At 45.6% G+C, this 24,611-nt stretch overlaps 1 protein-coding gene across 3 annotated transcripts in view; it reads right to left on the bottom strand.

Moving 5' to 3' along the window:
• The window catches only part of LOC139574187 (amyloid beta precursor protein binding family B member 2-like), a 54,925-nt gene that overhangs the window by 8,584 nt on the left and 21,730 nt on the right, over positions 1-24,611 (bottom strand). The gene's annotated exons all lie outside the window — the stretch shown is intronic.

Genomic DNA, 24,611 nt, shown 5'->3' with positions numbered 1-24,611 from the left:
TCCTCTCAAGCTCTGTCAGGTTGGATGGGGAGCGTCGTCTCTCCAGAGATGTTCGATTGGGTTCAAGTCCAGGCTCTGGATGGGCCACTCAAGGACATTCAGGGACTTGTCCCGAAGCCACTCCTGGATTGTCTTGGCTGTGTGCTTAGGGTCGTTGTCCTGTTGGAAGGTGAACCGTTCCCCCAGTCTGATGTCCTGAGCGCTCTGGAGCAGGTTTTCATCAAGGATCTCTCTGTACTTTGCTCCGTTCATCTTTGCCTCGATCCTGACTAGTCTCCCAGTCCCTGCCGCTGAAATACACCCCTACAGCATGATGCTGCCACCACCATGCTTCACCATAGGGATGGTGCCAGGTTTCCTTAAGACGTGACGCTTGGCATTCAGGCTAAAGAGTTGAATCTTGGTTTCATCAGACCAGAAAATCTTGTTTCTCATGATCTGAGAGTCTTTAGGTGCCTTTTGGCAAACTCCAAGAGGGCTGTCGTGCCTTTTAGGCTTTTAGGCTTCCGTCTGGCCACTCTACCAAGAAGGTTCTCCCATCTCCACAGAGGAACTCTAGAGCTCTGTCAGAGTGACCATCGGGTTCTTGCTCACCTCCCTGACCAAGGCCCTTCTCCCCCGATTTCTCAGTTTGGCCGAGTGGGCAGCTCTAGGAAGAGTCTTGGTGGTTCCAAACTTCTTCCATTTAAAAATGATGGAGGCCACTGTGTTCTTGGGGACCTTCAATGCTGTTTTGGTACCAATCCTGTCTAGGAGCTCTATGCACAATTCCTTCGATCTCATGGCTTGGTGTTTGCTCTGACATGCACTGTCAGCTGTGGGACCTTATATAGACAGGTGTGTGCCTTTCCAAATCATGTCCAATCAATTGAATTTACCACAGGTGGACTCCAATCAAGTTGTAGAAACATCTCAAGGATGATCAATGGAAACAGGATGCACCTGAGCTCAATTTCGAGTCTCATAGCAAAGGGTCTGAATAGTTATGTAAATAAGGTATTCCTGTTTTTTTGTAAATTTGTAAAAACCTGTTTTCGCTTTGTCATTATTGGGTATTGTGTGTAGATTGCTGAGGATTTGTATTTATTTAATCCATTTCAGAATAAGGCTGTAACGTAACAAAATTTGGAAAAAGTCAAGGGGTCTGAATACTTTCCGACATGCAATGTATGATACATTACCCTGACATGCAATGTATGGTACATTACCCTGACATGCAATGTATGGTACATTACCCTGACATGCAATGTATGGTACATTACCCTGACATGCAATGTATGGTACATTACCCTGACATGCAATGTATGGTACATTACCCTGACATGCAGTGTATGGTACATTACCCTGACATGCAATGTATGGTACATTACCCTGACATGCAGTGTATGGTACATTACCCTGACATGCAGTGTATGGTACATTACCCTGACATGCAATGTATGGTACATTACCCTGACATGCAGTGTATGGTACATTACCCTGACATGCAGTGTATGGTACATTACCCTGACATGCAATGTATGGTACATTACCCTGACATGCAGTGTATGGTACATTACCCTGACATGCAGTGTATGGTACATTACCCTGACATGCAATGTATGGTACATTACCCTGACATGCAATGTATGGTACATTACCCTGACATGCAATGTATGGTACATGACCCTGACATGCAATGTATGGTACATTACCCTGACATGCAATGTATGGTACATTACCCTGACATGCAATGTATGGTACATTACCCTGACATGCAATGTATGGTACATTACCCTGACATGCAATGTATGGTACATTACCCTGACATGCAATGTATGGTACATTACCCTGACATGCAGTGTATGGTACATTACCCGGACATGCAATGTATGGTACATTACCCTGACATGCAGTGTATGGTACATTACCCTGACATGCAGTGTATGGTACATTACCCTGACATGCAATGTATGGTACATTACCCTGACATGCAGTGTATGGTACATTACCCTGACATGCAATGTATGGTACATTACCCTGACATGCAGTGTATGGTACATTACCCTGACATGCAGTGTATGGTACATTACCCTGACATGCAATGTATGGTACATTACCCTGACATGCAATGTATGGTACATTACCCTGACATGCAATGTATGGTTGAACTATAAAAATAAGCTACTTTGTTCACTTGTTTCCATAGATGACAGATGATGAGTGCTTCCCTATCCTCAGTGAACAGTTATTATCATACTGTATTATCATTCACTGCCATAAGAAGAGAAGTGTCTTCTCAGCGGTGTGCGCACACACACACACACACACACACACACATAATGTGTCCCATTGCCTAGGGTAAAGGAAATGCCATGCTGAGATCTTCAGACAGTTGCCACATGCCAGAGAGGAGGCAGTGACTCCCAGTGAGAGAGAGAGAGAGAGAGAGAAAGAAAGAGAGAGAGAGAGAGAGAAATAGACAGAGGGAAAAAACAGAGACACGTGTGGGGATGGGGGGATTGAGTAACACAATATACTGATAGTGGGATGGGGATGAAATACAACACCTGTCATCCACACATCATGTACACACACACCATCAACAGAGAATCATCCCAGAGTACCGTGCAGAGTGGGAATCCAAGAAACCATGGACGAAGTGATAAAGAAAGAATGTCAGATGAAGGAGAGAGTGCTGGGGAGTGGAACCATGCTGAGGGGCCATGCAGGGGAGCAGTGCAGCGCCACAGGTGCAGCTGTAAATCAAACACACACACACACCTAGGGACACTCAGCGTTTATCACAGTGGTCCACTCTGATTATGAGTCCATTACCAGCCCTGTCCCCCTGCTTAATTGTGTGCTCATACATTTTGGGTCGATAATACTCGGTTCCTGTCCTGCGTAGAGAATTGTGTGCGTTTTGACTGTGTGTGTGTGTGTGTGTGTACATTTAGAGCTCGATTCAATCCGCGTCGCAGAAGTTCAGCTTTCCAGCGTGATTGAAATTTGAAGGCAACATTCCCGGAGACTGCATTCACGGTAAACGCTGCATATGTCGGCTCAATCGGAAATGACCTTTTAAATTCTACCGCCGAATCTATACCGCTTCAGCGCTACAGACAGTAGAGGCCTGAAGCAATCTGTCACACAAGCTGCAGAGTACAGTGGCCTTGCGTCTATATTACAAACGTCTCATATATCGCGTTTAACGTCTTTTGAGAGCAGAAACAGAAACACAGATGCAGTATCGAGATGAAAATGGCCCGTGGCGACTCTGTGCGTGAGCGCCGGTGTGTAGTGCTGGGTTATAGCTAAAGAGCAGCGCTCACTCCCAGGCTGTCTGTCTCTCTGTCTGTCACTCCCCAGACAGCTGAAGAGGCGTGTGACTGCAGGTAAAATGGAGGACTTGACACAATGCTTAAAAGAAAAAGACAAAAGGCAATACGTGGAGCACACAGCAACCATTTACCTTTCCCTGGGTCCAGCGAAGCAGAGGGAAGGAGAGAGGGAGAGAGCGGGAGGATAGAGAGAGGAAAACAATGAAAGAAAGAAAGAATAAAGAATGTAAAAGACACTGTTATTACATTAAATATTCTGGGGTGATCACAGAGGATGCTCTTTGGTCCCAATCAGGTGTCTCCATTCCCTGAGCCGTGTGTGTGTGTGTGTGTGTGTGTGTGTGTGTGTGTGTGTGTGTGTGTGTGTGTGTGTGTGTGTGTGTGTGTGTGTGTGTGTGTGTGTGTGTGTGTGTGTGTGTGTGTGTGTGTGTGTGTGTGTGTGTGTGTGTGTGTGTGTGTGTGTGTAGAAGCTTCAGCTCTGTATACTTTTCATTTCAGCAGCAGAGCTTAGCGTACCCGCTCCATTATGACACATCACCCCTCTGCTGTTTGACATGCCGACACACACACACACACACACACACACACACACACACACACACACACACACACACACACACACACACACACACACACACACACACACACACACACACACACACACACACACACACACACACACACACACACACACACACTAAACCTGCCGTTATATGCAACCGAACGCTTGCTTCGCTCTCATCCCCTCTCCGTCTCTCCCTCTCTCTCTCTCTCATATTCACTCGTTTCACCTCATTTCCCTCTCTTTTTTCTCTTTCATCCTCCGTTCATCCATTACCCTTTTAATCTTCCTTCCATCACTCTACTTTCCACTTCTCCCCCCCCAATCTCTCTCCTACCTAATCTCTATCCAATTTCCCGGCGGGCGTTCCGGTGTAATAAAGGCCTAGTGCACTTACTTTAAATATTTTTACAATTATTTTCTAATTGTGATTTATCAGGGGGTGCTGCAGCACTCTCAGCACCCCTACCTCCCGCTGCTATGGTCACTACAGATTTAGGTAAAACAGCTTTTATTTTATTTTACACCTCTTATGGAACAATCTTCAGAATACCCAACAGTTGGATGCATCGGTGCATTTTGGGCAGTTTAGATTATTGGTGGAGGATTATATATATTTTTAAATAATTGTGTTTTTGTATTTTTTTGTGTTTTCTATGCTCCCGTCCTGATTGAAGTATTTGTGTCTGTAACTTTTAATGTGTACTTGCTGCTTGTCTTGACATGCAGGGCTCCCTTGCAAATGAGACTCTGGTCTTAATTGGACTGCTTAAATAAATCAATCTCCTGGCTTTCATGATCCACTTATCATTGAACACAGCAGCGAGAGAGAGAAAGCTAGGCAGTATTGGTGGAGACCAGAGAAAGCTAGGCAGTATTGGTGGAGACCAGAGAAAGCTAGGCAGTTTTGGTGGAGACCAGATAAAGCTAGGCAGTATTGGTGGAGACCAGATAAAGCTAGGCAGTATTGGTGGAGACCAGATAAAGCTAGGCAGTATTGGTGGAGACCAGAGAAAGCTAGGCAGTATTGGTGGAGACCAGATAAAGCTAGGCAGTATTAGTACTACCTGGCCTGATGACTCCTTGCTGTCCCCAGTCCACCTGGCCATGCTGCTGCTCCAGTTTCAACTGTTCTGCCTGCGGCTATGGAACCCTGACCTGTTCACCGGACGTGCTACCTGTCCCAGACCTGCTGTTTTCAACTCTCTAGAGACAGCAGGAGCATTAGAGATACTCTTAATGATCGGCTATGAAAAGCCAACTGACATTTACTCCTGAGGTGCTGACTTGTTGCACCCTCGACAACTACTGTAATTATTATTATTTGACCATGCTGGTCATTTATGAACATTTGAACATCTTGGCCATGTTCTGTTTTAATCTCCACCCGGCACAGCCAGAAGAGGACTGGCCACCCCTCATAGCCTGGTTCCTCTCTAGGTTTTTTCCTAGGTTTTGGCCTTTCTAGGGAGTTTTTCCTAGCCACCGTGCTTCTACGCCTGCATTGCTTGCTGTTTGGGGTTTTAGGCTGGGTTTCTGTACAGCACTTTGAGATATCAACTGATGTAAGAAGGGCTATATAAATACATTTGATTTGATTTGATACTGGGTGACTTCCACTTTTACTTGAGTAATTTTCTACTAAAGTATCTTTACTTTTACTCAAGTATGACAATTATGTACTTTTCCACCACTGCCCAATCGTCATACTTGAGAAAAAAGTAAAGACACCTTAACAGAAAATGACTAAAGTCACCCAGTAAAATACTACTTGAGTAAAAGTCTAAAAGTATTTGATTTGAAATATACTTAAGTATCAAAAGTAAAATTATAAATTATTTGAAATTCCTTATATTAGGCAAACCAGGATAGTCAGGGGCGCACGCCAACACAGACATAATTTACAAATGAAGGATTCGTGTTTTGTGAGTCTGCCAAAACAGAGGCAGTAGGAATGAGCAGGGGGGTTCTCTTATAAGGGTGTGAATTGGACCATTTTCCTGTCCTGCTAAGAATTCAAAATGTAACGAGTACTTTTGGGTGTCAGGGAAAATGTATGGAGTAAAAAGTACATTCTTTTCTTTCGGAATGTAGTTAAGTAAAGGTAAAAGTTGTCAGAAATATAAATAGTAAATTCGAGAGAACCCCAAAAACGACTTAAGTAGTACTTTAAAGTATTTTTACTTAAGTACTTTACACCACTGGAAAGCTAGGCAGTATTAGTGGAGATCAGGGAAAGCTAGGTAGTATAAGTGGAGATCAGAGAAAGCTAGGCAGTATAAGTGGAGATCAGAGAAAGCTAGGCAGTATAAGTGGAGATCACAGAAAGCTAGGCAGTATTAGTGGAGATCAGAGAAAGCTAGGCAGTATAAGTGGAGATCAGAGAAAGCTAGGCAGTATTAGTGGAGATCACAGAAAGCTAGGAAGTATTAGTGGAGATCAGAGAAAGCTAGGCAGTATAAGTGGAGATCAGAGAAAGCTAGGCAGTATAAGTGGAGATCAGAGAAAGCTAGGCAGTATAAGTGGAGATCAGAGAAAGCTAGGCAGTATTAGTGGAGATCAGAGAAAGCTAGGCAGTATTAGTAGAGAACAGAAAGAGATAGAGTGCGTTGACAAAGTATTCATACCCCATGACTTGTTCCACATATTGTTGTGTTACAGCCTGAATTCAAAATTGATTAAATAAATAATGAAGTAAGCTTTATGCGACATCTTTTTGAGTGTGAACCCACTACACCTTTGTGTTGGTCATGCAGGGCTCCCTTGCAAAAGAGACCCTGGTCTCAATGGGACTCCCTGCTTAAATTAATCAATCTCCTGGCTTTTGTGATCCACTCCACTTATCACTGAACACAGCAGAGAGAGAGAGAGATAGGCAGCATTAGTAGAGGCCAGAGAAAGCTAGGCAATATTAGTAGAGGTCAGAGAGAGCTAGGCAGTATTATTAGAGACCAGCGAAAGATAGGCAGTATTAGTAGATACCAGAGAGAGCCAAGCAGTATTAGTAGAGACAGAAAATATTAAATAAATAACAATTATCACCCATCTGAACACAATACCCCATAATAACAAAGTCAAAACATGTTTTTAGAATTTTAGCAAATGTATTGAAAATGAAATACAGAAACCCTTTTACATAAGTATTCACACCCCTGAGTCAATACTTTTGAAGAAGCACCTTTGGTGGAGATTACAGCTTTGGGTCATCTTGGGTATGTCTGTATCAGCTTTGCACATATAGATTTGGGGACTTTATCCCATTCTTCCCTGCAGATTTTCTCAAGCTCTGTTAAGTTAGACGGGGAGTGGCGGTGAACAGCAATCTTCAAGTCTTTCCACAGATTTTCAATGGGATTCAAGTCTGGGCTTTGGCTGGGTCACTCAAGGACTTTCACTTTCTTGTTCTGAAGCCATTCCAGCGTTGCTTTGGCTGTATGCTTGGGCTCATTGTCCTGTTGGAATGTAAATCTTTGCCCCAGTGTAAGGGCGTTTGCACTCTGAAGCAGGTTATCATCAAGGATTTGCCTGTATTTGGCTCCATTCATTGTTCCCTCTATCCTTACCAGTCTCCCAGTCCCTTCCACTGAAAAGCATCCCCATAGTATGATGCTGCCACCACCATGCTTCACGGTAGGGATGGTGTTAAACGGGTGATGAGCTGTGTCTGGTTTTCTCCAGACACAGCGCTTTGCATTCAGGCCAAAGTGTTAAATTTTTGTCTCATCAGACCACAGAATCTTTTGCCTTATGCTCTCAGAGTTTTCAAGTGTTTGCAAACTCCAATGAGCCCAATGTATCACTAGCCACTTTAAACAATGCCACTTAATATAATGTTTACATACCCTACATTACTCATCTCATATGTGTATACTGTACTCTATACCATCTACTGCATCTTGCCATCTTTATGTAATACATGTATCACTGGCCACTTTAAACAATGCCACTTTTATATGTTTACATACCCTACATTACTCATCTCATATGTGTATATACTGTACTCGATACCATCTACTGCATCTTGCCTATGCCGTTCTGTACCATCACTCATTCATATATTTTTATGTACATATTCTTCATCCCTTTACACTTGTGTGTATAAGGTAGTTGTTGTGAAATTGTTAGGTTAGATTACTCGTTGGCTATTACTGCATTGTCGGAACTAGAAGCACAAGCATTTCGCTACACTCGCATTAACATCTGCTAACCATGTGTATGTGACAAATAACATTTGATTTGATTTGATGTTCTGTCATGTGCCCTTTTCTCAGGAGTGGCTTCCTTCTGGCCACTCTCCCATAAAACCCAGATTGGTGAAGTTCTGTAGAGACTGTTGTCCTTCTGGCAGGTTCTCCCATCTCAGCAAATTAACTCTGTAGTTGTTGTCAGAGTGGTCATTGGGTTCTTGGTCAGTTCCCTGACCAAGGTCCTTCTTGCCCGGTTGCTCAGTTTGGTTGGACGGCCAGCTCAAGGTATTTTTTTTTCAATTTCCCAATAATGAAAAACCACTGTGCTCTTGGAAACTTTCAACACTCTAGAAATTGTTTTATAACCTTCCCCAGATATACAGTTGAAGTCGGAAGTTTACATACACCTTAGCCAAATACATTTAAACCCGGTTTTTCAAAATTCCTGACATTTAATCTTCGTAAAAATTCCCTGTCAGTTAGGATCACCACTATTTTAAGAATGTGAAATGTCAGAATAATAGTAGAGAATGATTTATTTCAGCTTTTATTTCTTTCATCACATTCCCAGTGGGTCAGAAGTTCACATACACTCAATTAGTATTTGGTAGCATTGCCTTTAAATTGTTTAACATGGGTCAAACGTTTCGGGTAGCCTCCCACAAGCTTCCCACAAGAAGCTGGGTGAATTTTGGCCCATTCCTCCTGACAGAGCTGGTGTAACTGAGTCAGGTTTGTAGGCCTCCTTGCTGTAGCCATTTTGCCACAAATTTGGAAGTATGCTTGGGGGCATTGTCCATTTGGAAGACCCATTTGCGACGAAACTTCCTGACTGATGTCTTGAGATGTTGCTTCAATATATCCACATAATTTTCCATCCTCATGATGCCATCTATTTTGTGAAGTGCACCAGTCCTTCCTGCAGCAAAGCACCCCCACAACATGATGCTGCCACCACCGTGCTTCACGGTTGGGATGTTGTTCTTCAGCTTGCAAGCCTCCCCCTTTTCCCTCCAAACATAATGATGGTCATTTTGGAGCAGTGGCTTCTTCCCTGCTGAGCGGCCTTTCAGGTTATGTTGATATAGGACTCATTTTACTATGGATATAGATACTTTTGTACCTGTTTTTGTACCTACTTTTGTAATTGCTCCCAAGGATGAACCAGACTTGTGGAGGTCCCAATTTTTTTTCTGAGGTTATGGCTGATTTCTTTTGATTTTCCCATGATGTCAAGCAAACAGCCACTGGGTTTGAATGTAGGCCTTGAAATATATCAATACGTACACCTCCAATTGACTCAAATGATGTCAATTAGCCTATCAGAAGCTTCTAAAGCCATGACATAATTTTCTGGAATTTTCCAAGCTGTTTAAAGGCACAGTCAATTTAGTGTATGTAAACTTCTGACCCACTGGAATTGTGATATTATAAGTGAAATAATCTGTTTGTAAACAATTGTTGGAAAATTGTATTGTGTCATGCACAAAGTAGATGTCCTAACCGACTTGCCAAAACTATAGTTTGTTAACAAGAAATGTGTGGAGTGGTTGAAAAACAAGTTTTAATGACTCCAACCTAAGTGTATGTAAACTTCCGACTTCAACTGTATGCCTCACAATTCTATCTCGGAGATCTACGGACAGTTTCTTAGACTTCATGGTGTAGCTTCTGCTCTGACATCCACTGTCAACAGTGGGACCTTTTATACAGGGCATTCGGAAAGTATTCAGACCCCTTGACTTTTTCCACATTTTGTTACGTTACAGCCTTATTCTAAAATGTATTAAATACATGTTTTTCCTGATCAATCTACACACAATACCCCATAATGATAAAGAGAAAACAGGTTTTTAGAAATGTTTGCAAATGTATAATAAAAAAAAAGAAATGCCTTATTTACATAAGTATTCAGACCCGAAATAAGTATATGAGACTCGAAATTGAGCTCAGGTGCATTCTGTTTCCATTGATCATCCTTGAGATGTTTCTACAACTTGATTGGAGTCCACCTGTGGTAAATTCAATTGAATGGACATTGTTTGGAAAGGCACACACCTGTCTATATAAGGTCCCACAGTTGACAGTGCATGTCAGAGCAAAAACCAATCCATGAGGTCGTAGGAATTGTCCCTAGAGCTCCGAGAAAGGATTGTGTTGAGGCACAGATCTGTGGAAGGGTACCAAAACATTTCTGCAGGATTGAAGGTTCCAAAGAACACAGTGGCCTCCATCATTCTTAAATGGAAGAAGTTTGGAACCACCCAGACTCGTCCGGCCAAAATGAGCAATCGAGGGAGAAGGGCCTTGGTCAGGGAGGGGACCAAGAACTCGATGGTCACTCTGACAGAGCTCCAAAGTTCCTCTGTGGAGATGGGAGAACCTTCCAGAATGACAACCATCTCTGCAGCACCCCACCAATCAGGCCTTTATGGTAGAGTGACCAGACATAAGCCACTCCTCAGTAAAAGGCACATGACAACCCGCTTGGAGTTTGCCAAAAGGGACCCAAAGGACTCTCAGACCATGAGAAACAAGATTCTCTGGTCTGATGAAACCAAGATTGAAATAGTTTTTCTAAAAAACGATTTTCGCTTTGTCATTATGTGGAATTGTGTGTAGATGATGAAGAAAATAAATGGAATCTATTTTTGAACAAGGCAGTAACATAACAAAATGTGGAAAAAGTCAAGGGGTCTGAATACTTTCCGAATGTACTGTAGAGAGGTACGTTTATTTCTAAATCATGTCTTAAGAATTGAATTGGCCACAGGTGGACTCCAATCAAGCTGTCGTCTCAAGGATGATCAAAGTAAATTGGACGAATCTGAGCTAAATTCGGAGTGTCATAGCAAAAGGGTGTGAATACTAAATTAGCAAACATTTCTAAAAACATGTTTTCACTTTGTCATTAAGGGGTATTGTGCGTAGATATGCGAGAACAAAAATATATTTAATACATTTTGAATTGAGGCTGTAACACAACTAAGTGTGGAATATGTCAAGGGGTATGAATACTTGCTGAAGGCACTGTATGTTAGGTAGCCTTCTCAGAGACCAGAGAGATCTAGACAGTATTAAGTGGAGACCAGAGAGAGCTAGATGGTATTACTAGAGACCAGAGAGAGCTAGATGGTATTACTAGAGACCAGAGAGAGCTAGATGGTATTACTAGACCAGAGAGAGCTAGATGGTATTACTAGAGACCAGAGAGAGCTAGATGGTATTACTAGAGACCAGAGAGAGCTAGATGGTATTACTAGACCAGAGAGAGCTAGATGGTATTACTAGAGACCAGAGAGAGCTAGATGGTATTACTAGAGACCAGAGAGAGCTAGATGGTATTACTAGAGACCAGAGAGAGCTAGATGGTATTAGTAGAGAACAGAGAGAGCTAGATGGTATTACTAGAGACCAGAGAGAGCTAGATGGTATTACTAGACCAGAGAGAGCTAGATGGTATTACTAGAGACCAGAGAGAGCTAGATGGTATTAGTAGAGAACAGAAAGAGCTAGGTAGTATTAGTAGAGAACAGAAAGAGCTAGGTAGTATTAGTAGAGAACAGACAGAGCTAGGTAGTATTAGTAGAGAACAGAAAGAGCTAGGTAGTATTAGTAGAGAACAGAGAGAGCTAGATGGTATTAGTAGAGACCAGAGAGAGCTAGGTAGTATTAGTAGAGACCAGAGAGAGCTAGATGGTATTACTAGAGACCAGAGAGAGCTAGGCAGTATTAGTAGAGAACAGAGAGAGCTAGATGGTATTACTAGACCAGAGAGAGCTAGATGGTATTACTAGAGACCAGAGAGAGCTAGATGGTATTAGTAGAGACCAGAGAGAGCTAGGTAGTATTAGTAGAGAACAGACAGAGCTAGGTAGTATTAGTAGAGAACAGAAAGAGCTAGGTAGTATTAGTAGAGAGCAGAGAGAGCTAGATAGTATTAGTAGAGAACAGAGAGAGCTAGATGGTATTAGTAGAGACCAGAGAGAGCTAGGTAGTATTAGTAGAGAACAGACAGAGCTAGGTAGTATTAGTAGAGAACAGAAAGAGCTAGGTAGTATTAGTAGAGAACAGAAAGAGCTAGGTAGTATTAGTAGAGAACAGACAGAGCTAGGTAGTATTAGTAGAGAACAGAAAGAGCTAGGTAGTATTACTAGAGACCAGAGAGAGCTAGATGGTATTACTAGAGACCAGAGAGAGCTAGGCAGTATTAGTAGAGAACAGAGAGAGCTAGATGGTATTACTAGACCAGAGAGAGCTAGATGGTATTACTAGAGACCAGAGAGAGCTAGATGGTATTACTAGAGACCAGAGAGAGCTAGGCAGTATTAGTAGAGAACAGAGAGAGCTAGATGGTATTAGTAGAGAGCAGAGAGAGCTAGATAGTATTAGTAGAGAACAGAGAGAGCTAGATGGTATTAGTAGAGACCAGAGAGAGCTAGGTAGTATTAGTAGAGAACAGACAGAGCTAGGTAGTATTAGTAGAGAACAGAAAGAGCTAGGTAGTATTAGTAGAGAACAGACAGAGCTAGGTAGTATTAGTAGAGAACAGACAGAGCTAGGTATTATTAGTAGAGAACAGACAGAGCTAGATAGTATTAGTAGAGAACAGAAAGAGCTAGGTAGTATTAGTAGAGAACAGAAAGAGCTAGGTAGTATTAGTAGAAAACAGAAAGAGCTAGGTAGTATTAGTAGAGAACAGACAGAGCTAGGTAGTATTAGTAGAGAACAGACAGAGCTAGGTAGTATTAGTAGAAAACAGAAAGAGCTAGGTAGTATTAGTAGAGAACAGACAGAGCTAGGTAGTATTAGTAGAGAACAGACAGAGCTAGGTAGTATTAGTAGAGAACAGACAGAGCTAGGTAGTATTAGTAGAGAACAGAGAGAGCTAGGTAGTATTAGTAGAGAACAGACAGAGCTAGGTAGTATTAGTAGAGAACAGAGAGAGCTAGGTAGTATTAGTAGAGAACAGACAGAGCTAGGTAGTATTAGTAGAGAACAGACAGAGCTAGGTAGTATTAGTAGAGAACAGACAGAGCTAGGTAGTATTAGTAGAGAACAGACAGAGCTAGGTAGTATTAGTAGAGAACAGAGAGAGCTAGGTAGTATTAGTAGAGAACAGACAGAGCTAGGTAGTATTAGTAGAGAACAGAGAGAGCTAGGTAGTATTAGTAGAGAACAGACAGAGCTAGGTAGTATTAGTAGAGCACAGACAGAGCTAGGTAGTATTAGTAGAGAACAGACAGAGCTAGGTAGTATTAGTAGAGAACAGCCAGAGCTAGGTAGTATTAGTAGAGAACAGAGAGAGCTAGGTAGTATTAGTAGAGAACAGACAGAGCTAGGTAGTATTAGTAGAGAACAGAGAGAGCTAGGTAGTATTAGTAGAGAACAGAAAGAGTGGCAGCATTAGTAGAGCAACAGCTGTACCCTGGTTCATACGGGTGTACAGAGAGACATCCCTACTGCTGTTTCTACCACATCTCCTCACTGCAGGTGGCCAACCCGTTCGCACACACACACACACACACACACACACACACACACACACACACACACACACACACACACACACACACACACACACACACACACACACACACACACACACACACACACACACACACACACACACACACACACACACACACACACACACACGACACATGAAAGGCAGGCATCACGGGTGCACGCACACACAAACCTCCATTTAATTTGCTAAAGTGTTGAGCCGACACAGTTGTGAAACCCCATTACAGTTAACCAATACACCTGACTGAAGCGCAACCATTTCCCAGTTAGAGAGAGGTGGTTTTATCCCTCCCCAGTCAGTCACTATCACATTAAGGATCAGTTAGCTGTGAACCCCAGTGTCACGCAGCCATCAGAGAGAGAGAGGCATTCAGGTAATGGAGATCTCACTGGGCTCCCCTCGCTGCAGTGATGGAGTGGTTGGACTGGAGAACTAGGGGGAACTAGGAAGGAACTAGGGAGGAGCCAGGGAGGAACTAGGGAGGAACCAGGGAGGAACCAGGGGACAGGAGGAAGAGGGATGGAAAAGAGCTAGGTGAATATGGGCAAAAATCCATATTGCGACAAATTGCCTAAATGTATGCGATAACGCTAAATAGAATGATAGGTTTATAACATTAATGTGCACAGTTTTTTGTAACTACTACTACTACTACTACTACTAATACTACTACTACTACTACTAATACTACTACTACTAATACTACTACTACTACTACTAATTTGATGGTTGTAGCCATCAGTTGTCCCATTAACAATCACCCATATTAGCACACTTATTTCATTTCAAACTTCACATTTCTCTAGTACAGGCTACTTATCGTAATGAATGATATCAGCAAAATGCCAGCGACGAGTGATTGGTACACTATATACGCAAAAGTATGTGGACACCCCTTCAAATTAGTGGATTCGGCTATTTCAGCCACACCCGTTGCTGACAGGTGTATAAAATCGAAGGCACAGCCATGCAATCTCCATAGGAAAACATTGGCAGTAGAATGGCCTTACTGAAGAGCTCAGTGACTTTCAATGTGGCACCGTCATAGGATGCCACCTTCCCAACAAGTCAGTTCGTCAAATTTCTGTCCTGCTAGTGCTGCCCCGGTCAACTGTAAGTGCTGTTATTGTGAAGGGGAAATGTCTAGGAGCAACAACGGCACAGCCATGAAGTGGTAGGCCACACAAGCTCACAGAACGGGACCTTTGAGTGCTAAAGTGCGTTAGGCGTAAAAATCGTCTGTCCTCGGTTGCAACACTCACTACCGAGTGCCAAAATGTCTCTGAAAGCAACGTCATGTTAGTCGGGAGCTTCATGAAGTGGGTTTCCACGGCCATGAGCAATGAAAAGCGTCGGCTGGAGTGGTGTAAAGCTCAACGCCATTTGACTCTGGAGCAGTGGAAACGCATTCTCTGGAGTGGTGAATCACGCTTCACGATCTGGCAGTCCGACGGACAAATCTGGGTTTGGCGGATGCTAGGAGAACGCTACCTGCCCGAATGCATAGTGCCAACTGTAAAGTTTGGTGGAGGAGTAATGGTCTGGGGCTGTTTTTCATGGTTCGGGATAGGTCCCTTTCTTCCAGTGAAAGGAAATCTTGGGGAAGGCCTTTTCTTGTTTCAGCATGACAATACCCCGTGCACAAAGCGAGGTCCATTCAGAAATGGTTTGTCGAGATTGGTGTGGAAGAACTTAACTGGCCTGCACAGAGCCCTGACCTCAACCCCATCAAGCACCTTTGGGATGAATTGGAACGTCGATTGCGAGTCGGTCGTAATCGCCCAACATCAGTGCTCGACCTAACTAATGCTCTTGTGGCTGAATGGAAGCAAGTCAACGGTTACCATAACCATGTAGCTGTCATTGTACAATACGACTGTAACTCCCTTTACCTGAAGGAACTTCAGTTTACTGTAGTTCATCTACTGCTTTCTTAACCCTAGTATCATTTATAAGAGCCTGTCTGTCATCTCCACCATCTGTCACTCACACACACACACACACACACACACACACACACACACACACACACACACACACACACACACACACACACACACACACACACACACACACACACACACACACACACACACACACACACACACACACACACACTGCACGTACAGCGCCATTACACACACTTCACACAGACTGCAATTATCAAACAGCTTCACAGACTGTATCCAAAGTGCCGGCCTTTATACAAATGCTGTACGTATGCTAATGATGACCATGCAAATAATGATTATGTAAATTGTTATGTAAATAAAAGAAGTGCTCTGACCGTGACACAGTCATGTACACAGCGGTGTGAGGGTCGGAGGGGCCAGGAGAATGAGTGCATAGACACCTGCTTTCAATCTGGTTTGACTCTGCTTTTAATCTGTATTGACTCTCCTTTAACTCTGTTATTAAATCTATCTTGATTCTCATTTGACTGCTTTCAATCTGGTTCGACTCTGGTTTGATTCAGGTTGACCCCAGTTTCACACCAACTATGGTCTAGTTTTAGTGAATGGACGAGCACTGTAATCTAGTAACAAGAGTGAAAGCCAACCATGCGGATACATCATTTGTCTCTCTAAATTAGTTATTAGACCCTTTTAACACACTCCCAATCATGTCCTTTATACTCACCATAAAGAGAATACTAAAACGCTGTGAAGCTATATGGGTGAGTGGGTGGAAGAAAAGGTTTCCTCTTCTACAATAATATCAGTAAAGTTATAACACCAGTGTGTCTCCCCACAAACTGGAATACCTTATTGCATTCTGCTGATGTGTTCTCCAACCTACATCTATTGATTCGGTTGATCTGTTCTATTGATATCTCGAACAGTGATTCCCAACTGGTGGGTCGTGACCCAAATTTCGGTCGAGTGAGGTTTTGAATGGGTTTCGAGTAATAAAAAAAATACATTTGTATTATTTAAATAAAAATAAAAAAATACTCCAGTCTGAACTTAAACGACTAAAACTAGGTAGAAAGTGTGTAGAAATGATAATGAACCTATATATTTTGTTAATAATTTAATAATCACAGTATTTTCAATGTAGCATTATTGGCTGCGCTATTTAAAGGATTTGGTTGATGTTGTGGTCTCAAACCAGATAGCTTAACATTCTTCATCAAGACTATGGGCAAAATGGAATGAATGACAATGAAAAAGGTGGGACTGCTGTTCCCGTGTCATATAATTGTGTTACGACTTCCGCCGAAGTCGGTCCCTCTCCTTGTTCGGGCGACGTTCGGCGGTCGACGTCACCGGCCTTCTAGCCATCGCCGATCCACTTTTCATTTTCCATTTGTTTTGTCTTTGTCTTACACACCTGGTTTCAATCCCCCAATTACTTGTTCATTATTTAACTCTCTGTTCCCCCATGTTTGTTTGTGAGTGATGGAGCTGGGAGGTGCTGCACTTAGGGCGACCGGAGAAGGGGTCATTCCCTGCACCATCTGTGGCCGCAGAGTGCACACTGCTGGTCGGTGCTGGGGGGGTTCCTCAGGGAGTCGAGGCAGCAGGCAGGGCACTATCGTGTCACCCCAGGTGAGTCGGTACCAGGCTCACCCAGAGCCCCCTGTTGCTCACATGTATGCCACTATTTCGTGGCAGCAGAGGGCTCTCAAGGGGTGGTCACGAGAGTGATCAGGGAGGTGTGTGGGGGTTTCCATCGGTGCGACTACGGTGGAAAGTCCAGACCAGGTCTCCACCATGCGCATCCCCTCAGAATATGCCGATTTGGCTCTCGCCTTCTGTAAGAAGAGGGGGACTAAATTACCACCTCATCGATGGGGGGGATTGTGCGATAAATCTCCTGGTAGACGCAGCACTTCCCAGGAGTCACGTGTATCTTCTGTCACAGGAGGAGACGGTGGCTATGGAAACATATGTCTCCGAATCCCTGGGGCAGGGATACATTCGGCCCTCCACTTTACCTGCCTCCTCGAGTTTATTTTTTGTGAAGAAGAAGGATGGGGGTCTGCGCCCATGTATTGACTATCGAGGTATCAATCAGATCACTGTGAGGTACAGCTACCCACTGCCTCTCATCGCCAGTGCGATCGAGTCAATGCACAGGGCGCGCTTCTTCACAAAATTGGATCTCAGGAGCGCTTACAACCTGGTGCGTATCCGGGAAGGGGACGAGTGGAAGACGGCATTTAGTACCACCTCTGGACACTATGAGTACCTCGTCATGCCGTACGGGTTGATGAATGCTCCATCAGTCTTCCAGGCCTTTGTTCCGGGACCTGCACGGGCAGGGTGTAAAGGTGTATATCGACGACATTCTGATATACTCGCCTACACGCGCCGAGCATGTGTCCCTGGTGCGCAGGGTGCTTGGTCGACTGTTGGAGCATGACCTGTGCGTCAAGGCTGAGAAATGTCTGTTCTTCCAACAGTCCGTCTCCTTCCTAGGGTACCGCATTTCCACTTCAAGGGTGGAGATGGAGAGTGACCGCATTTCAGCCGTGCGTAATTGGCTGACTCCCACCACGGTAAAGGAAATGCAGCGGTTTCTAGGGTTTGCCAACTACTACCAAAGGTTTATCTGGGGTTTTGGTCAGGTAGCAGTTCCCATTACCTCACTGCTGAAGGGGGGACCGGTGTGGCTGCAGTGGTCGGCTGAGGCGGACAGGGCTTTTGGTCACCTGAAGGCTCTGTTTACCTCGGCTCCCGTGCTGGCTCATCCGGATCCCTCTGGCGTTCATAGTGGAGGTGGACGCGTCCGAGGCTGGGATAGGAGCCGTGCTCTCTCAGCGCTCGGGCACGCCACCAAAGCGCCGCCCCTGTGCTTTCTTTTCGAAGAGGCTCAGCCCGGCGGAGCAAAACTATGATGTGGGGGACCGGGAGCTATTGGCTGTTGTCAAGGCTCTGAAGGCGTGGAGATATTGGCTTGAGGGGGCTAAACACCCTTTTCTGATCTGGACTGACCACCGCAATCTGGAGTACATCCGGGCGGCGAGGAGACTGAACCCTCGCCAGGCAAGGTGGACCATGTTCTTTACCCGTTTTGTTTTCACTCTGTCCTACAGACCAGGTTCCCAGAACGCTAAGGCAGAGGCACTGTCCCAGATGTATGACACAGAGGAGCCATGACACATGGATCACACTCCCATACTTCCGGCCTCTTGCCCGGTGGCACCGGTGGTGTGGGAGCTGGACGCGGAAATAGAGCGGTCGTTACGCACAGAGCCCACTCCCCCCCAGTGTCCAGCTGGGCACCTGTACGTTCCGTCTGCTGTCCGCGACCGTTTGATCTATTGGGCCAGCACGTCACCCTCCTCTGGTCACCCTGGCATCGGTCGGACAGTGCGTTGCCTTAGTGGGAAGTACTGGTGGTCCACCTTGGCCAAGGACGTGAGGGTTCACGTTTCCTTCTGCTCGGTGTGCGCCCAGTGCAAGGCTCCCAGGCACCTGCCCAGAGGGAAGTTACAACCCCTACCCGTTCCACAACAGCCATGGTCGCACCTGTCATGGACTTCCTGACAGATCTTCCTCCCTCACAGGGCAACACCACGATCCTGGTCGTTGTGGATCGGTTTTCTAAGTCCTGCCGTCTCCTCCCTTTGCCCGGTCTCCCTAGGGCCCTACAGACTGCGGAGGCCCTGTTCACTCACGTCTTCCGGAACTACGGGGTGCCTGAGGATATAGTCTCTGATCGGGGTCCCCAGTTCACGTCCAGGGTCTGGAGAGCGTTCATGGTACGTCTGGGGGTCTCGGTCAGCCTCACCTCAGATTTTCACCCTGAGAGTAACGGGCAGGTGGAGAGAGTAAATCAGGATGTGGGTAGGTTTCTGCGGTCATATTGCCAGGACCGGCCGGGGGAGTGGGCGGCATTCATCCCCTCGGCAGAGATGGCCCAAAACTCACTCCGCCATTCCTCCACTAACCTCTCTCCTTTCCAGTGCGTACTGGGGTATCAGCCGGTTCTCGCACCTTGGCATCAGAGCCAGATCGAAGCTCCTGCGGTGGACGAATGGTTTAAGCGCTCGGAGGAGAACCGGGACGCCGCCCATGTGCACCTGCAACGGGCCGTGAGGCGGCAGAAGGCGAGCGCCGACCGCTACCGCAGTGAGGCCCCGGTGTTCGCACTGTCTGGCTCTCGACCCGAAACCTGCCCCTCCGCCTGCCCTGCCGGAAGCTGGGTCCGCGGTTTGTGGGGCCATTCAAAGTCCTGAGGAGACTGAACGAGGTATGCTACAGGTATGCTACAGGTTACAGGTTTCCGGATTGTAAGATAGCTTTTGAATCTGCTAAAGCACTCTTGTGTAATACCCCTGTACTTGCTGCTCCGGATTTTGAGCAACCGTTTAAACTGGAGGTAGATGCTAGTGCCAGAGGTGCTGGTGCTGTTCTACTGCAGCAGGACAAGAGTGCCTTACCTGTGATTGTATATACTGACCACAACCCCTTAGTGTTTCTCCACCGCATGTACAATCAGAACCAGCGCCTAATGCGTTGGGCACTTATTGTACAGAATTATAATTTGGAGATCCGCCACAAAAAGGGTTCTGAAAATGTATTGGCAGATGCTTTGTCACGTGTATAAAAATGATGATTTTTGGGACGTTTGTAAATGTGTTCGCAATCCCTAGGGTTGCTCTTTTAAGGGTGGGAGTGTTACGGATACAAGTGTTCTGTGTGTATCCTGTGTGTATTTCTTTTCTCTCCTTCTCCCCTACTCACAGGTGACCATCATAATTCCCCAATCAGTCATCAATCAGTCGCTAATCAGAAGACACCTGCTCCCTTTCTCCTACCCAATCACAGTTCCTTTCCCTTGGTTTAAAAACCCTGTCAGTTGTTTTCTCTAGAGAGCAATCTCTCTGTAAATGCCATATGTCTGTAGATCTCTTGTGTGGTTTAGCATCTACATGTCACTTTGTCCCCACCTGTGAGTATTGTGTTTGTTATGGTGTTTGAGTGTTTGTTTGATAGTAGGAAAAGGGGGTAACCAGACAGTTCGCCCATGGGCATACACTACCCGTAGGTAAACTTTGTTAAATACACTAGTTAGAACTGGGCAGACCACCCACTGTATTTTTGGTTAGTTAGTTAGCTGTTGTTGAAATAGGCTAGTCTAGCTTAGGGGTGTTTTTGGATGCTTATTCTTTCTTTCCTTGGGTCCAGCTCAGCCCCTTTTCCTGCCCCCCCCCCCCCCCCCCATTACCGCGTGTTTACTAATAAACCCTGAGTTTGATGGTAGATTTAAGTTGTCATGGTTATTTGTTCTCACTGTTACGTTTTCACTATTATAATTTGCGTGAGTTGTGTTACGGGTCCCATTACCATCCCCCCCAGACTGTCGGGCCAAAGGGATTCGTAACATTCCCCCTGATTACCGTATTAATCCCTCGTTCCATGTGTCTCTCCTCATGCCGGTGGTGGCTGGTCCACTCCAGGAGTCTGAGGTGCGGGAGGTTTCTCCGCCCCCTCTGGACATCGAGGGGGCCCCGGCGTATGCTGTTCGAGCCATCCTGGACTCGAGGCGAGGGGCCTTCAGTACCTCGTGGAGTGGGAGGGGTACGGTACGGAGGAGAGATGCTGGGTGCCGGTGGAGGACGTCTTGGACCCTTCGTTGCTGCGGGAGTTCCACCGTCTCCGTCCGGATTGCCCTGCGCCTCGTCCTCCGGGTCGTCCCCGAGGTCGGTGTCGGCGCGCTGCTGGAGCCGCGCGTCAAGGGGGGGGGGGTACTGTCACGACTTCCGCCGAAGTCGGTCCCTCTCCTTGTTCGTGCGGCGTTCGGCGGTCGACGTCACCGGCCACAATAGCCATCGCCGATCCACTTTTCATTTTCCATTTGTTTTGTCTTTGTCTTATACACCTGGTTTCAATCCCCCAATTACTTGTTCATTATTTAACCCTCTGTTCCCCCATGTTTGTTTGTAAGTGATTGTTTTTATGTAATACGGTCCGTTTATTGTGGGCTCGCTTATTTTGTATTGTATTTGTCTATTTTGAGTAAAACACGTTTATTTACTCATATCTGCTGTCCTGCGCCTGACTCCTCTACACCAGCTACACACAGACTACATTACAAATTGGTACATTTATTATCAATACAGCATTGAACATAGTTTTCCAGATTTCATTTTTAGGAAACAAACAAAAGCATATTGGATCGCGACTGAGACAACCTGGTTCAATTTGGGTTCCGAGGCAAAAGCAGTAGAGAACCACTGATGTAGAATATATTATAGCGAACGGAGGGACAGACTCATGAAAGAGGATCGCTACACTGCCTCCTCCCCTACAATATATTTCTCCAGTGATAAAGCATGTACTTTACAATATAAAGCGAAACCACTGCTAGGAACTATATTATTATGGCAGAAGTTCAGGAATACAGCATGTGGTGTGGTGATAAAGCATGTACTGTGCATCACAGTGACAGAGAGAGAGAGAGAGACCTGTGGTGAATTAGTCACGGCGCACAGCCATCGGTGCTAACATGAATGTGTAACGTCTAATGTCGGGCCCTAATTACCTCCCTGCACCATCACGTTGTTTACAGCAGCGATACACGTCGACACACACACCCAAAAGAGCTCCCTCAACACCCAGGGCAAGGAGGACGGGGGGGGGAGACACACTACACACAAAATCTGTCGCACGCACCACACACACACACACACACCATCATCAATGCAGCCTGAGGCAGAGCTGGGGCAAAGTTAAGTCGACGTCAAAATAAAAACCTCTATGGTGTATTCAATTGAGTATAGCTCGGACTAGTGTATGACTACTGTCTGTAAAGGGGGACGTTTTATGGCCAATGCGGTGGTCTGTGCAGCAGAGGGTGCGATGGCAGACTATGCAGTGCTATTAGGTCTGCAGGGAAGAGTGATAAGAGTTGAAAATGAGGCAGCATTTCAGTCAAGTGGGTTTCAGTTTTAAATGAGGGAAGATCTACAGACCACCTACCAAGCACACATGTAGCTGACCCAATTCTGAACACCCAGAGAGAGAGAGAGAGAGAGAGAGAGAGAGAGAGAGTGTAGGGGGTAAAAAAAGGAGCACACTGAAGCACATGTGTGAACACTCCTAAGATCCCATCACATATTTAACAGCATGGCTATGCTAGGTGGGTGGGTGGCTGAGGGAGAGGCTGGGTGGTGGAGACACACGGAGATGTAGCGCTCTCCTGTCAGTGGATAGGACTAGGAGAGATGGACTGAGTGAGATTAGAGAGAGAGCGATGTCCCTCCTGCTGTTGTCTGTTCTTTGATCATTTATACATCACACCGCTCTGATCTGATGTGTGTTCTCCTGACTGAGACAAAGCCAAACTGCACCCCGACACCACTGGTGCCAAACTAATATATACACTTGTGTGCTTGTGTGTGTGAGAGAGAGAGAGAGGGGTTGATTTATGTGTTAGTGTGTGTGTGTGTGTGTGTGTGTGTGTGTGTGTGTGTGTGTGTGTGTGTGTGTGTGTGTGTGTGTGTGTGTGTGTGTGTGTGTGTGTGTGTGTGTGTGTGTGTGTGTGTGTGTGTGTGTGTGTGTGTGTGTGTGTGTGTGTGTGTGTGTGTGTGTGTGTGTGTACACAATGCACCTAAGGCATGGCCTACTAAAACGACAATATATACAGTATATAATGTAATGTATAGTTCATACCACAGCATAAAACCACAACTGCAGGTCTGTCTGCACTGCTCTGTGCCATAAATGGCTGTACATACAGATAGCGAACAGCCTGAACATATTCAGGATTATGCAGGGGTGAGGGGTGAACATGCTCGCTGGGCATCGCTGTGAGGAGTGGGCAGGGAGAGATTTACTGGCTGCTGGGGAGGGACGGAGGGTGGGAGGGGTGGAGGGAGGGAGGGAGGGATCTACAGGAGGAACAGGAGCTGTATTCCAGCAGGTGTGCCTAACCATGCTAATGAAAGACAGAGGGAAGAGGGGGGGAGAGAGTGAGTGAGAGATGGGGGGGCATGAAGATTAAAAGGAGAAGATGTCAGGGGAGGAGAGATGGGGAGGGAGATGGAAGGAGGATGAAGGAGAGGGATTGTCAGAGGGATGGAGGGAGAGAAAATCAAGTACGAGAGGAAAATTCAAAAAAGAAGGGAGAAGAAGAAGGAGAGGAAGAGCGAGAGAAAGAACTAGAGGTAACTCTGGTGTATGAACGGATGTGTGAGTGATGATTCCAGGGTGGAGAGTGAGAGTGTCCCTCCCATAGTTACTCTTTAGAGAATGAGAGTGGATGGTTCTGGGCGGACAGACAGACAGACAGACAGACAGACAGACAGACAGACAGACAGACAGACAGAGACAGACAGACAGACAGAGACAGACAGACAGACAGCTACATCCTGCTAGTCCACCGCTGGAGAGAAGTGATGAATTGTGGGTAGATGGAGTGAGCTGCAGTAGCAGAGTGATGACTCGTGGGTAAAGAGAGACATTGTACTGGGCCCCGATCAGACCAGGAGTGGGAAGGAAACGGCATCAATCACTCTGGCATCTATTGAGCGGGCCTGGGTGTTCCAACAGCGAACAACTGGGCACCCTCATGATGAGTTCAGATTTTTTCGGGGGGGTGGTTGGCCACCCCCGTCAAAGTTGCCCATCCCTGGTTTAAAACACGTTAAAGGGGACGTGACCAGTCAATGAGCTATGACCAATTGTAACTTCAGAGCAGGTACACGTCTGATAGTTAACGGGGACGACAGAACTACCAGTAAAACACAGTGGTAGAGACACACACAAGCGCTAAAATATGCATATCAACACGTCGCCCCCCCCCACACCCGCATACCCGCTCACACAAACACGCAGGACTTGTATATAGTAAAAGATGAATGATGTGTGTAGGAGACATTTACAGCTAATGCCTCCTCCCTCTCTCTCCTCCTCCTCTCCTCCTCTTCATGCCAAACCTGTCCACAGAAGGTCAACGGGGGGAGGGGGGATGATGAGGAGAGGAGAGGAATAAACAAGAGACGGATTTAGGTTCGTCCGCTCTGCTGCCTCTTAATGAATATGAACGAAGTGTCT

The sequence above is a fragment of the Salvelinus alpinus genome, chromosome 4, assembly GCF_045679555.1.
Source record: "Salvelinus alpinus chromosome 4, SLU_Salpinus.1, whole genome shotgun sequence".
Lineage (NCBI taxonomy): Eukaryota > Metazoa > Chordata > Actinopteri > Salmoniformes > Salmonidae > Salvelinus > Salvelinus alpinus.
The sequence above is the reverse complement of the archived record's forward strand: the minus strand, read 5'-3'. Positions and strand labels throughout refer to the sequence as shown.